Below are 12,949 nucleotides of genomic sequence, written 5' to 3' on the forward strand. Positions count from 1 at the left end.
TGGATGGATGGATGGATGGATAGATAGATAGATAGATAGATAGATAGATAGATAGATAGATAGATAGATAGATAGATAGATAGATAGATAGATAGATAGATAGATAGATAGATAGATAGATAGATAGATAGATAGATAGATAGATAGATAGTTAGTTAGTTAGTTAGTTAGTTAGTTAGTTAGTTAGTTAGTTAGTTAGTTAGTTAGTTAGTTAGTTAGTTAGTTAGTTAGTTAGTTAGTCTACCAGGAAATGCCTAGTTTATGCGCAGCAGCTGTATTTCCATCTTTGACAGCCAGATCGATCCCCTTTACCTTGAAATCTGCATCGTATGTATTTCTTCTTGTGTTTTCCATGTTGTGGGTGTGTTCATGAAGTACAAAATAACGGATCTGAAAAATTTAGTGAGAGTGCGATGCTTTACAGTAATTTGAAGTTTCATTGGTCTACTGTGGCCTGTTTGGTTATTTCATTGGTCAGATTTTGTTTAACCTTTATTTATACAGATGGTCTCATTGAGTCACGAGGACCCAGCCTCCAAGAGAGACATGTATTGGGCAGCTACTTCAGCGCCCATGTGTGACAAAGCTAACTGTTTTGGTGGCAGGAAGCTCATTAGCCCGTCAAAAATAAACCAGTCCATAAATTAGCCGCAGCATTGTATAAGTCGTGGGGTTCAAAGTCTGCGAAAAAAGTAGCGGCTTATAATCTGGAAATTACGGTATATCTTGTTATTTTTTACTTGATGCTGTGATTTTATTGTTAAGCACTTTGGAACAGTTCCTGTTTTAAATGTGCTTTATAAATAAAATTGACTTGACTTATTATTGGCTGCCGCTAAAAGGCAAAGGCCTGTGTTTGCCACAGCTGACCAGCATCAACCAACACAAAAACAGTAATATCACAGTTATGTTGAGTGAAACTTGTGTCAGTAGCTGAGAGTCGTTCACAACACATCCTCTGAGCATGGCATCTTATATGATTTTGTATACAATTGTGCATGGAGGTATTTTTAAGGTTTTAGCAAAAAAGGCTAAACTTTGTCATTTCTCAGTTATTTTGATCTTAGTTTAAAACATGAAACCCAGCCGGCTGTATGCATTGCCTTCAAGAATGCAAAGTCTTTAATCTCTAAGATGCTTTTCAATATCAACTAAATGGTTTTTAACAAGTGTCATGCTGTGTTTGGCTTTAAGAACGATCAGCTTTATACATAAAGGCAACAGCAAGTCTTGCTTCAAGGCAGCGCCACAAAAGACATGAGTCACCTGAATGATTACAATGTTTGGAAGAAAAAAGAAACGAGAAACCTTCACAAAGATCACCCAGTGGAACGGAGACCTCCTGACCACACACAAGAGAACCCTTCATGAATAAGACAGGACGCAGCAGAGCAGAGGAAATATAACAATCTCACTCGTGCTGCTCTGTGATTTGCTAGGCATGAAATGGCTGTAGTGTTTGCAGCTGTAGCTGCAGCCACCCATCAGGTAAGATCCGTGCAGAGAGGTCCAACAGGGCCTTATGAATTAAGGCTACATTTATTGAGTCTCCAGGGAGGTCTGCTGATTGCCTGCAGCACTCCTAATTGATTTAGTGCAAGGTCACAGCCTGAGTGACAGAGGGTAAAGGAAGGAATTTCCTGTTTCTGCATCTATAATTCAGTGGCTTCCTGTGTGTGAGACAGCGTAGAGTTGTATAGGAACATTTATTAATTCACACGAGACACATGTGAACATCTGTCTGGTACTGTACATATATACTACAGTTCTGCATAAAACGCTTGAACTACTTCCTTTTTCTTAGTGGTTTTCTTTCAATTTGACTTTCTTCCCGACTTTTAAACTGGTTTTGTGTTAGTTGTGCAGGCTTTCTGAAGATTTTCCTTTCAGAGTATTTTTTTTTTTTTTGGATGCTGTTTTAATTTGGGTTTGTCATGTTTTGATTTCCAATCTGTTCTGTTTTCTAATCATTTTCTTTTATCTTGTGTTAGATACTGACATAATTTTGTGTTTAATTACCAGGGTAGTGTGTGTGTGTGTGTGTGGGGGGGGGGGTATTTTTAAGTTAAGTCAGGTCATCTGGATGGTTTATTTTTTGTTTTGTTGAAACGTTTCGTCCTTCTTCCAAAATACTTAATCAGTCCGAGGAGCCGCAACAAACTCAGTCCCATATGTAGCACACTGACATAGTGGACCAACCAGTTTTATGGTGATAAGATGGTTTCTGGAGTCCGCCCTCTCCCCCGTCGACTCTTTTGAGGCAGCCATAGCCAAAGTGGTTCAGAGCATTAAAGTTCTTAACTTTGTTGGATTTTTTTTTTCCCTGGATTATTAAGAATGAACTTTGTTTTAAGTTTGTTTCAGTTCATCTTGTTTTTTTTTTTGTTCACCCTACATAACTGGACCTACACTTTTCATCACACCTGCTTTCAGTCTCTATTTCATTTCTGTTTCTGTTTTGTTTTATTTTGTGGGGGGTGGGGGTGGGGTTGTTTGAGCTGTGCCCTTCTCTTTGGTTGCATTTCGGTTTTTCTTGGTTTTTGTCATGTGCTGGTCTTTACTTTGTTCCTTAGTATTTACTGTCATATCAGCACCTCTGTCTTCTATTTATGGTTCAGTCTGGCAGATAACAGACTAAAAAAACTTTAGTTTTTTTATTCTGATATCTGCTTGTTTGCCTTTACATGGGTCCTCCAACCAACGTTGACTTATGACATTTTTTAAACAAGTCTTTAGTCAAATTCTTCTTTTCAGTTTGCATGTTTTTCTGTGAATGTGTGGGGTTTCTATGGGTACTCTGATTTCCTCCCGCAGATCCAAAACATGCGTGTTAGGCTGATTGGTAACTCTAAATGAGAAATTGAATGGTTGTTTGTCTCATTTGTCTCTATATGTCCCTGTGACGGACTTGCGACCTGTCCAGGGTGTCCACCTGGACAGGTGTCCAGGACGCCGGTCATGGCATGGGCACCAGAGATCCCTACAAAAAAGAAGTTGGTAAGTGAGTGGGTGGATGGATGGATGGATGGATGGATGGATGGATGGATGGATGTATGGATGGATGGATGGATGGATGGATGGATGGATGGATGGATGGATGGATGGATGGATGGATGGATGGATGGATGGATGGATTCAGCCTATGAGCCATTGTTGTTTACACATCACTAATATAAAAATATTTGAAGTTAAATATTGCACGTTGTATTTTTAGTAAAAGGCAATATTTTTTTATATTTTACCGTAGGTAACTCTAAGCCAACAGTATCTGTCTACAGCACATGAACAATAGCTGGAAGTTATGTTTTCAAGGTGTAAGGGGGAAGATACAGCAAAGACCTGACACAGGACCTTAAAGATGCATCTGGCCTTTCAGTTTATCCATTTACTTGTACACTATGTGTTTGGAAAATAGCTTTTGGGAATCATAATAAGTAGCCTTTAAATAAATATGAAGTCAAATGGAAAATTTATTCCTTTCCCTCTAAGTCTCAAAGGGACTCTGTAATGATTTTTAATCCCAGTACATTTTCACTTTTTATCCAAAAAGCATTGTGTTACCAGCATATTCTGTATTCCCCCAGTTGTTTAGTTCCTTTTATCTTCCATTTAAACTTTTTTTGCGCATTCTTTCATTTATTTTGAAACCTGCTTCGTACTGTTCAGCACTGTGGTTGCCTGAAACCCATTTTGCGTGTTACTGAGCAAGAAGCAAGGTGCACTTTAGCCAACACAATGACAGAAACATTAACACACACGCAAAAAACATCCACGTCAGGATGAGTTAGATTTACAAATTAACTTAACGTGAATGTTTTTGGACTGGTACTCTACAAGTACAAGTGGGGCAGCTGTGGATGAGTGGTTAGAGCAGTCGTCCTCCAATGCAAGAGCTGGGGGTTCAATTCCACCAGCAGTCACATGCCAAAGTGTCCCTGGCCAAGACAATAATTTCCTCCCATGTGTGTCTCATCGGTGTATGAATGTGATAAAGCACTGATCAGTCTTTGTAGAGATCTAGTAGAGTGCTGTATGAATGGGTAAATGAGGGCACAGATTGTGGCGTAAAGCACTTTGAGTATTTTCATAAGATAGAAAAGTGCTATGTAAGTAAAGTCCATTTACAAGCCTTCATAGCCAAGAATCCGCTTCACCAGACTGTGTTCAGTAAAATCTGCTGGCCTGTGGCAAAGGTGTAGGTACTCGCAGTTTGAAAAGACTGAGTATATGCAGAGTTTGCTCATCAATCAACGGTGGATAAAGCTTTGTTCATTGTGCAGTTCTAACTGAGCTTGTGTCGTACACATTCAAGCTGTCCAAACCAGCTGTTTGCCAACACTCCCCACTGTGCAGTCCCTTTGAAGGCCTGATGGATTCCCCTCTGGTGTCTTGAGACTTTTCAACCAGCCACACAAACTGACTGCCAGTCTCATGAGAGGGAGCTTTGTTTTTGCTCTCTTCGTCATTACTCGAGCCCACTGCAATTGGACAAACATGGCTGTGTTGCAAAAATCTGTTGTGCAATTTCACAAGTTGGCAACTGAGGATGTGCCATCATCTGAAACAAAGAGTGAGGTTATTCCCATTCAAGATACTTTAATAGCTAAAAAGTGTCTCCTCAAATCCCCAAAGCAATTTGGTTTCAGCGAGGATCTAAAACTCATTTTCAGAAAGAAGGCTGGTGTTGTTTTACCCAAAGACGGAATTTCACCCGTATTTTATTTCTATATCAAACTATTTCATTTTTAAAGCACCTCAGTTGAGACACCAATGACCCCTTAATTTAAAGTGTGTGAAATAACCTCAAATTGTTTTTTTAACTGATGGTCTGTGCAACGGGCAGGAGGAGAGAGAAAACAAGAGACCATCTAGTTTGTTTTCACACAGAGGTGTATTTTATTTCAACATGCAAGCTGTTCATGGAGAAAAAAATTCTGCATCAACCTAAAATTTTAAACAGCCTGTAGCAACCAGTGTGTCTCAAGCACAAAAAATATCCCACACCCACCCAGTAAGAAGAAATTTCCATCATATTCGAGAAAACATCTGTCACTTTAGGGGGCTTTATCCCATGTCGCACTAAACCGGTTTATGCTAACAAAATGGCAAACATCTCCTGAGGATCCACAGCAGAGTTATAGTGGTGGGATTTGTTGAGTGGGATCTGCTACCTAAGGTTCAGTCCTTAATCACATTCCCAGCCTGTGCTTAAGTCTCACATTTTGTCCTGATGGATTTTGCACTCAGAAACTGTAATAAGAAACTTTTTGGCCCAGCTTTGTTTCAGACCGTGCAAATAAACAAGATGCTAATGATTCAGCAGTTTATCTGGGCTGAAAATTGTCATGGCAGATTGTCATTCTGCCATTTGGGAGATTTTGCTTAGATGTGGCGCAGCAGAGCTCGTGTTGTTGGCTTTGAAAGTGGTCCCATTTCAAATTTTTCATCTGTTCATCTGTTCATCTGACGAACGCGGATCAAATGGGGGATAAAATGTCTGTATTTCAACAAGACATTACATTAAAGAGTGGAAGGAATGCACTTTATTACAAATGTTTTAAACACTTGATTGTGATGGCTTGGTTCATGCCTCGAGCACCCAGACTCAAATGCTTTTTGCAGGATGGATTAGATCTCGGGGATTAATCTCAGGCACGATCCATTGGTATGACCATTTAATTTGGACGTTTCGGAACCGAGAGGACCAACACAGACTCAAGGTAGAGGTCATTAAAGTTCTGCCTGTCCCCAAAACAATAGTGTTTATTTGAATGTGGCTCCCTAACAGACCTTGACAGGCCATCTTATCTTAATTCACCTGGAAGTTTTGTAAACGTTTGATGCATTGCCCCCTCCCCACACCGAGGAAGTCTGCGGACCAATCAGAGGGGCCCAGACTCTTTGTTTTCTATTCTGATGTCATCCTTGGCCGTCCTCGGCACACCCTGAGAGTGTACGGATCTCTCCAGAGGGAACTATTTGAACTGAGTGATTTTATCTGAACTCTTCAGTGCCTCTGTTTGCTGTCTCTGGACATGCTCACACCACCCTTGTGTTACCCCCCCACCCCCGCGCAGAATGTCAGCATCATTATGTGCTTGTGTGCAAGATTTTTTTTTCATTATCATGTTGTTAACCTTCATCCAAAGATTAAGAGCATGTTAGGATTTTTTTTGTCTCCAAACCCTATGTGTCATTTTCACCACTTTTTATTGCCTGTCCAAACAGTTTTCACTTGTAAATGAGTCTTCGAGGCTCAATGTGATTTATCTGTTTAAATTAAGGTTGAATTAATGAAAAAATTGAGTTGGTTTGGCCAGATATTGGGTGAAAAGTTGACCTTGTAGCTGATAATTAAGTCTATAGTTAACCAAATCATCTCTGACTGAGCCTCTGCTTCAGGGTGTAATTGGTCAAATGGTAACAACTTGCAAGAAAATGTTTAACCTGGTTGGCTTTGTTGATAACTTTTAGTTTGCACTAAACAGAGTTTGCTCCCTAAAGTAATAATAAATGGTTCTAGCTAATGCTAATAGCAATTAGCACCAGCTAGTTAGCACAAATCCAAGTTGTGATTGTTTAAAAAACCCATTGCTCTGACATCATCAAAACAGCAAAGTACTAGTAATAGTCAAACTTTGCAAAATATTAATAGGGGCGGCTGTGGCTGAGTGGTTAGAGTAGTCGTCCTTCAATGCGAGAGTGGGGGGTTCGAATCCACCAGCAGTCACATGCTGAAGTGTCACTGGGCAAGACACTAAACCCCTCATAGCCTCTGATGTGTGTCCCATCGATGTATGAATGTGATCTAAAGCACTGATTAGTCTCTTTAGAATGATTTGTTCAATTAGCTTTGTAGAGATCTAGTAGAGTGCTGTATGAATGGGTAAATGAGGACACAGATTGTAGTGTAAAGTGCTTTGAGTATCTTGAAATAAGATAGAAAAGCGCTATATAAGTGCAGTCCATTTTACTGGATTTAGATGTTCTATCATCTCAAACATGGTGGAAAGCTTTTTCTATTCAGTGTATTTAATACATTGCAGTTCTTATTTTAACACTGATTATTGAAATACAGGTAGTTTTAATGTAGCTTTTATTATAATAAAGATCTAAATAATGCAGAATGTTTTGGGGTTTTTTTTTTTCATTTTCTTTTTGAAACATAAAACAATCTTCTGAAAATCAAACTGGTTTTATGGTTGCATGTGTTGCTATAGTTGAGCATTAAAGATGAATTGACAGGTATACAGGGCTTGTTTTGTGCAATCACATAGGGTCTTAAAATAACAGTAGAACATTTTGGGTGGAGTTCTGCTAACAAGCTGGATCATATAAGGCAATTTAATTAGGTTCAAGAGCTGACACCATTGAAAACCACAAGTGTGGACATAAAACATGTTTGCATAAAACAGTATTTACAGGCAGAATGTTGTCCTTGCCTGGAAGCTCTGCTCTGCATGAACAAATGCTCTCTCGAGAGTAGAGGTCTGCGATGTGGACGTGCTCAGCTCTCCTGCAGGAGTCTTAACTGCTCAACACACACTCAGGTTGTCCTCTGGGACTTTAGAGGTGGGGAGAAAAACTGACTGAAGTCTGTTCTTCAATTAGATAATCCTTTTTCTTACATACCCATCCATCACATCTAGGCTGTAGTATTACATTATCAGCTGCACCAAACATGTTGATAGTTTGAATAAGCAACATCTTCTGTTAAAATTTGTGGTAAATGGTAAATTTGTGCTTTAAAAATAACTCTAATTGTATCCTTCTTGGTATCACAATAATGTTTGTATTACAGGAAGTGATACCATTAAGAGGTAGGACTAATCAATTATTGTCTTTGCCTTTAAAATCCTAAATTTTATAAATAAGACATCTTTTTTTTCCATCTTTGCTTGCAAACAGAGATTTATGCTTTGTTTATTCCAGCCATCATTTTGCTCATAATTACTGTGCTTAAGGGATATTCATAATTAACCATACTTTTTCCAATATTGTGAGCCGTAGGCATGAAGCAATAAATTCAACAAATTAAGTTGCAAAAATTATTTATTTGCACATCGTACAGGGTAAAAAACAATATGTAAATATTATATTTGCATACCACACTTTTTTGTTTGCACTTATCAAGTTTTTAGGTCAGAAATTATAATGAATATTTGTGGAAGTAATGATGAAAATGGTAGCTGGGTTATTTCACCATGAAGCCATCATGACGGAGCCTTGTGTAACCGTGGCGCCTCTGTGGTCTTTTTATGTATAATCAATGGAAATGGTGAGATCCTTAAATAACCCCCCACCACACTCCAGTCAAACCATGTCCTCAGGCTTTTTGTTGATGTGGGAGGAAAGGGAGGCTGGCTCACTTTCACACGCAGGCCAATCCATTTGGGACGGAGCAGAGAAATTTGCAGATGATGGATCATTTTCTTTGGAATTCAAATATGGAGAACATACATCTTTTAGGGTTGAACAGTGGTTCCTGCAAACATTTTTTTTTTTACTTATGAGATGACAAATTAGTTGAGAACCCAGAGACCAATTCCCTCGTATGTGTAACAAACCAAATAGAAAGGATAAGATACAAGATCATTTTCTATTGAACATTTTTCAAAATTTTCTTTGATGTCTATATTCTTGTCTGTGTTGAGTGTTATATTTAGCTTATACTGTTGATGTCTTAATTACTGAGCAGCATCGCTGCATCTTTTAAAGTGAAGACATACTTTGGAGCTTTAGAAGCAGGGATTTGTAAAATGTTTATGAATAAACATTATCTAACCTGTTAGATAATATTTGACAGCCTGGTTATTCTAACCAGACTGACGAGCTGATGTCTGCTGAAGTGCAGCAGCTAGTTGTTGCAACTGTTTGCACTGGCAAATCACCCTAGAATTTTATATAAAGGTGCTATCTCACTGTGATGTGATTGTTGGAGACTATTGGCAACCTTCCATAAAAATTGCAAGAAAGTGGGTACATTTTAAAGTGCATGTCTCCAAATTCTGAGTATTTGCAACAAAGCAATCAAAGAGTCTTGCAAATACTAATTTATGAATGTAACAGCCCATATTTATGTGTACAGTTTGCAAATCTGTATTCTAGGCTGTGCATATTATTTTGTTGCCGACCTCTGTCCACATCAAATCCTCCTCGACAGTGGCATACTCTACATTTTTGTAGTGGGTATACTGTGCTAAATACTTATTCATACAAATTCATCCTGCTTGCACCGTTAAAATTCTACCATGTTCTTGTTTACTATTTTCTTTTTAGGACCTTGTAAATATTATAATTACTTTTTCACTTTTTGGTACTTTATTTTTGTACCTTTATTGCATGCTTAGTATTTACTGTTTGTTCTTTGTTTGTTTTTAGCGAGTCAAATTGGTTCTTCTCATCCTGAGCCTTTCATTGAACTGTTAACCTTGCATATGACAAATAAACACAACTTGAACTATTAAACACTTTGTACAAAATCAGTTTAGTCCCATCCAGATATACACCGAGCACCACTGTTTGCTAACAGTTAGCATGATATAAATGGCTACAAGTCGTGGGATTAGCTTACTTACCCCCTTTGTTTGATGTCGTACGTAAACTTCAGTGATAAATCTACAACGCCAAAATATTATTCCTTGGTATCTGATGAAATACGCAGTACAAAGTTTGGAAAACACTAGAAGCAAAGGAGGTTGCTTGTAGCTACTTAGCTTGTTCGCACGTCAATGCCGAAACTCCAGAAGGCTCTGATTGGCTGGAATGAAAGTTCACCTGTGATTTCATTGGTTGAATGTTTTCACCTCTTTGTAAACTTCCGTTGTCGCTACAAAAATTGGGGGGGGTGTCTCTTCTTCTAGTCTGCACACATTCATGCGCTGCATACAGACAGATTGTAGAGACCGCTGCGCTCGGGCTGACAGTTCATTATAAAAGTTTATTTTAAAGCAGGAGATAACTAGATATTATGCTTGGGCATTTGCCCTAACTGCGCAGCATAGAGGGAACATTACGTATCGTTGGACACTTTTAATTGGTTATACTGAAATTCCCAAGCATTTTTTGTGGTTATACGCCATATACTCGCATATCAAGTAAACTACAGCACTGCTCCTCTAGCTGTTTTATACCCACCTTGGCCACTGGCCCAATCTTATAATATACTATACTGAAGTACACTTTAGAAATGAAAACAGACAGATTTGGACAAGTTATTGAACAAACTGGCTATAAAATGTATCTGTTAGAAGAGAGCTCACAAGCAGGTGTCCAAGCACAACTCTAGGGCTCATGACTCGAGTTGGAGCCGACAAAATTTACATAGGTTTGAGACATCTGGGACAAATCAGGGAATACTTTGAAATAAAAAATGTTGCTCACGTATTTTGAAACGTGCTAGTTTGGGTTGTTTCAAGACAGCAGAAATTCACTTTAGTCTTGGCCTCCCTCAAACTAGCCATTAGCTCATCAGTCCAGCCAGGATGAAACTTGATTTCCCCAAACTGAAGTTGTTCAAAAATATATCTGCAACAGGTAAGATATTTTTTATTGCTAATCTTTCCCCAGAACTGTACTTGAAAAGATTTTAAATGTTTACATAAAGATATAACTGTTTGTCCTTAATCTATATTTTATTATTATTAAATGATTAGCAAACCTATTTAATTACATTTTTTAATAAACAAACATTTTACCATATTTTCTTACTGCTCAGTGGTAATGACACTTCTGAAAGATTTTCTAAACTAATGGTTCAGATTTTAAGGCCAGGCATTCAGTTTGCTGTTTGTAAAGACATTTTATTCAGCTATCGGTTTAATGGATGATATTGTTCATCACTGATACAAAAGTAGATTTTGTGTTTTCATTCATGTACTCCCTTTTTTTTCAGTCACTTTTGTTATCCTAAATGAAGTAAAAGCCAATTAACAAACATATCATGTCTCATTCATGTCTTACTTTGTAGGGAAAGATTGTGGTTGTAAATGGTTCACAAATGTGACCTTTTGTGTGATGAACAGTCCGTTAAACAGCTGCCCACAGGAAGTGAAAGAAACCCTTGATATTGCAAAGTGTCTTATCACCCTATCATTCCTGCATGCTTATTATTCCGACTGGTGGAAATAAGTTGCACATAATTGGACATTGTTTCTTCTTTTTGCATCCCGGATTTTGAAAGGCCACAGTCCAAAAAAGAGCATTAGTCTCATCTAGCAAGGATGTGTTGAATGCCCTGCATGAGATGTGAAAATGAGATAGCGAGATAAAACTGAATAGTCAGAGTGTTTCAAAGGCCTCATTTGCACCACATGAGTCAGACCATATTTGGTCTCAGTGGGACAATCTGGCATGACCTTAAAGGAAAACCCATCTAGGCATTCACAGTTGATCACATGTGAACTCTTCCACATATAGAACAACAGTCGTATTTTAATTAGCCAAACATCAAAGTCAAAGTAGACTTTTGGTACCACTACAACATAAGGGTACTAATATAAATAACTAATTATTAGTCAATAATGCAGTTTTTGACCTGTATAGGCTTATTAAACCATTAATAAACAGATGAAGCACATTAGATAAAAAGAACAGCTGAGACTTATTTCTTTCCCCATCGTTAGCTAACATTTATCCATCCATCCATCCATTTTCTTCCGCTTATCTGGGGTTGGGTTGCGGGGTAGTCAGCCTAAGTAGGGAGGCCCAGACTTCCCTCTCCCCAGCCACTTGGGCCAGCTCCTCCGGGGGGAATCCCGAGGCGTTCTCAGGCCAGCTGAGAAACATAGTCCCTCCAGCATGTCCTGGGTCTTCCTCTTGGCCTCCTCCCGGTGGGACGTGCCTGGAACACATCACCAGGGAGGCATACAGGAGGCATCCTAACCAGATGCCCGATCCACCTCAACTGGCTCCTCTCAATGTGGAGAAGCAGCGGCTCTACACTGAGTCCTTCCCGGATGACCGAGCTTCTCACGCTATCTCTTTTTTTTTTTTTTTTTTTTTTTTTTTTTTTGTGATGGCCTCCCTTCTCCCCTTACAGCCATCCTCTCCACACCATTTTTTTGAAAAATTTTTTTTTTGTACATTTTAGGGTTGGGGTTTTTTTTTTTTTTTTTTTTTTTTTTATTCAATAGGATAGAAAGAAAGAAAAGACAAAGTAAGACTCCAAAATATAAGAAATATATACAAATAGAGCACACTTCAAAACACCCGGCCACTGTCTGTTCACCTGCAAAGAACATGACAAAACACAGCAACAAAATACATATGTATAAAGAACTTAAAATATTCATGGCTTTGCAGTAAGTTTCAATAAATATATATACCCATACCTACGCCTATATACATACATACATACATACATACACATGAATATACACTCACATACATATCTATATATCTACATATAAAGCCTACATAAACATCCCTGCTTCTATTTGTGTGTGATTGTGAGCATGCATAAGTGTATAAGGCTTCTCTAATAGAACATTTATTAGTAATTGTGAAGCAGCAGAGACCCGACCCCCAAGACCAGAGGCAGACGAAAAAGGGGGGACCAGAGCCCAAGACCCCAGGAGGGACCCCGACCGCGGAGCCCCCAGAGCCACCCACACAGGGCGAACCACTCACCCACCCCCCAGAACGGACCACAGGGGAGAACCGGAAGATCCCCACCAGCAACCACATACAGTGACCCCCCGGGGCCAACAGCGACAAACTCATAGGCCTCCGTCGGCACCCGCCGCACCGATGTAGGTCCAGGTCCAGGCACCGAGGCCCGGGCACCGAGGACTCACACCACCCAGGCCAAGGCCCGACAGGGCCAGAGGACCCGAGCCCCACCAGGCAGACACCAGGCCGAGCCGACACACGCCCAAGCGCCCAGCCCCCCGATACCAAGGGCCCCTATCGCGCGGCCCCCTGGTGGGGTGTGCCCTTGCCTGCCGGC

The 12,949-nt window shown here is 39.5% G+C and overlaps 1 protein-coding gene across 1 annotated transcript in view; it reads left to right on the forward strand.

The window, feature by feature from the left end:
- Window positions 1–12,949, forward strand: part of gfra4b (GDNF family receptor alpha 4b) — a 124,951-nt gene that overhangs the window by 95,093 nt on the left and 16,909 nt on the right. The gene's annotated exons all lie outside the window — the stretch shown is intronic.

This window comes from Nematolebias whitei, chromosome 4, assembly GCF_014905685.2.
Source record: "Nematolebias whitei isolate Nwh7 chromosome 4, NemWhi1, whole genome shotgun sequence".
In the NCBI taxonomy this organism is placed as follows: domain Eukaryota; kingdom Metazoa; phylum Chordata; class Actinopteri; order Cyprinodontiformes; family Rivulidae; genus Nematolebias; species Nematolebias whitei.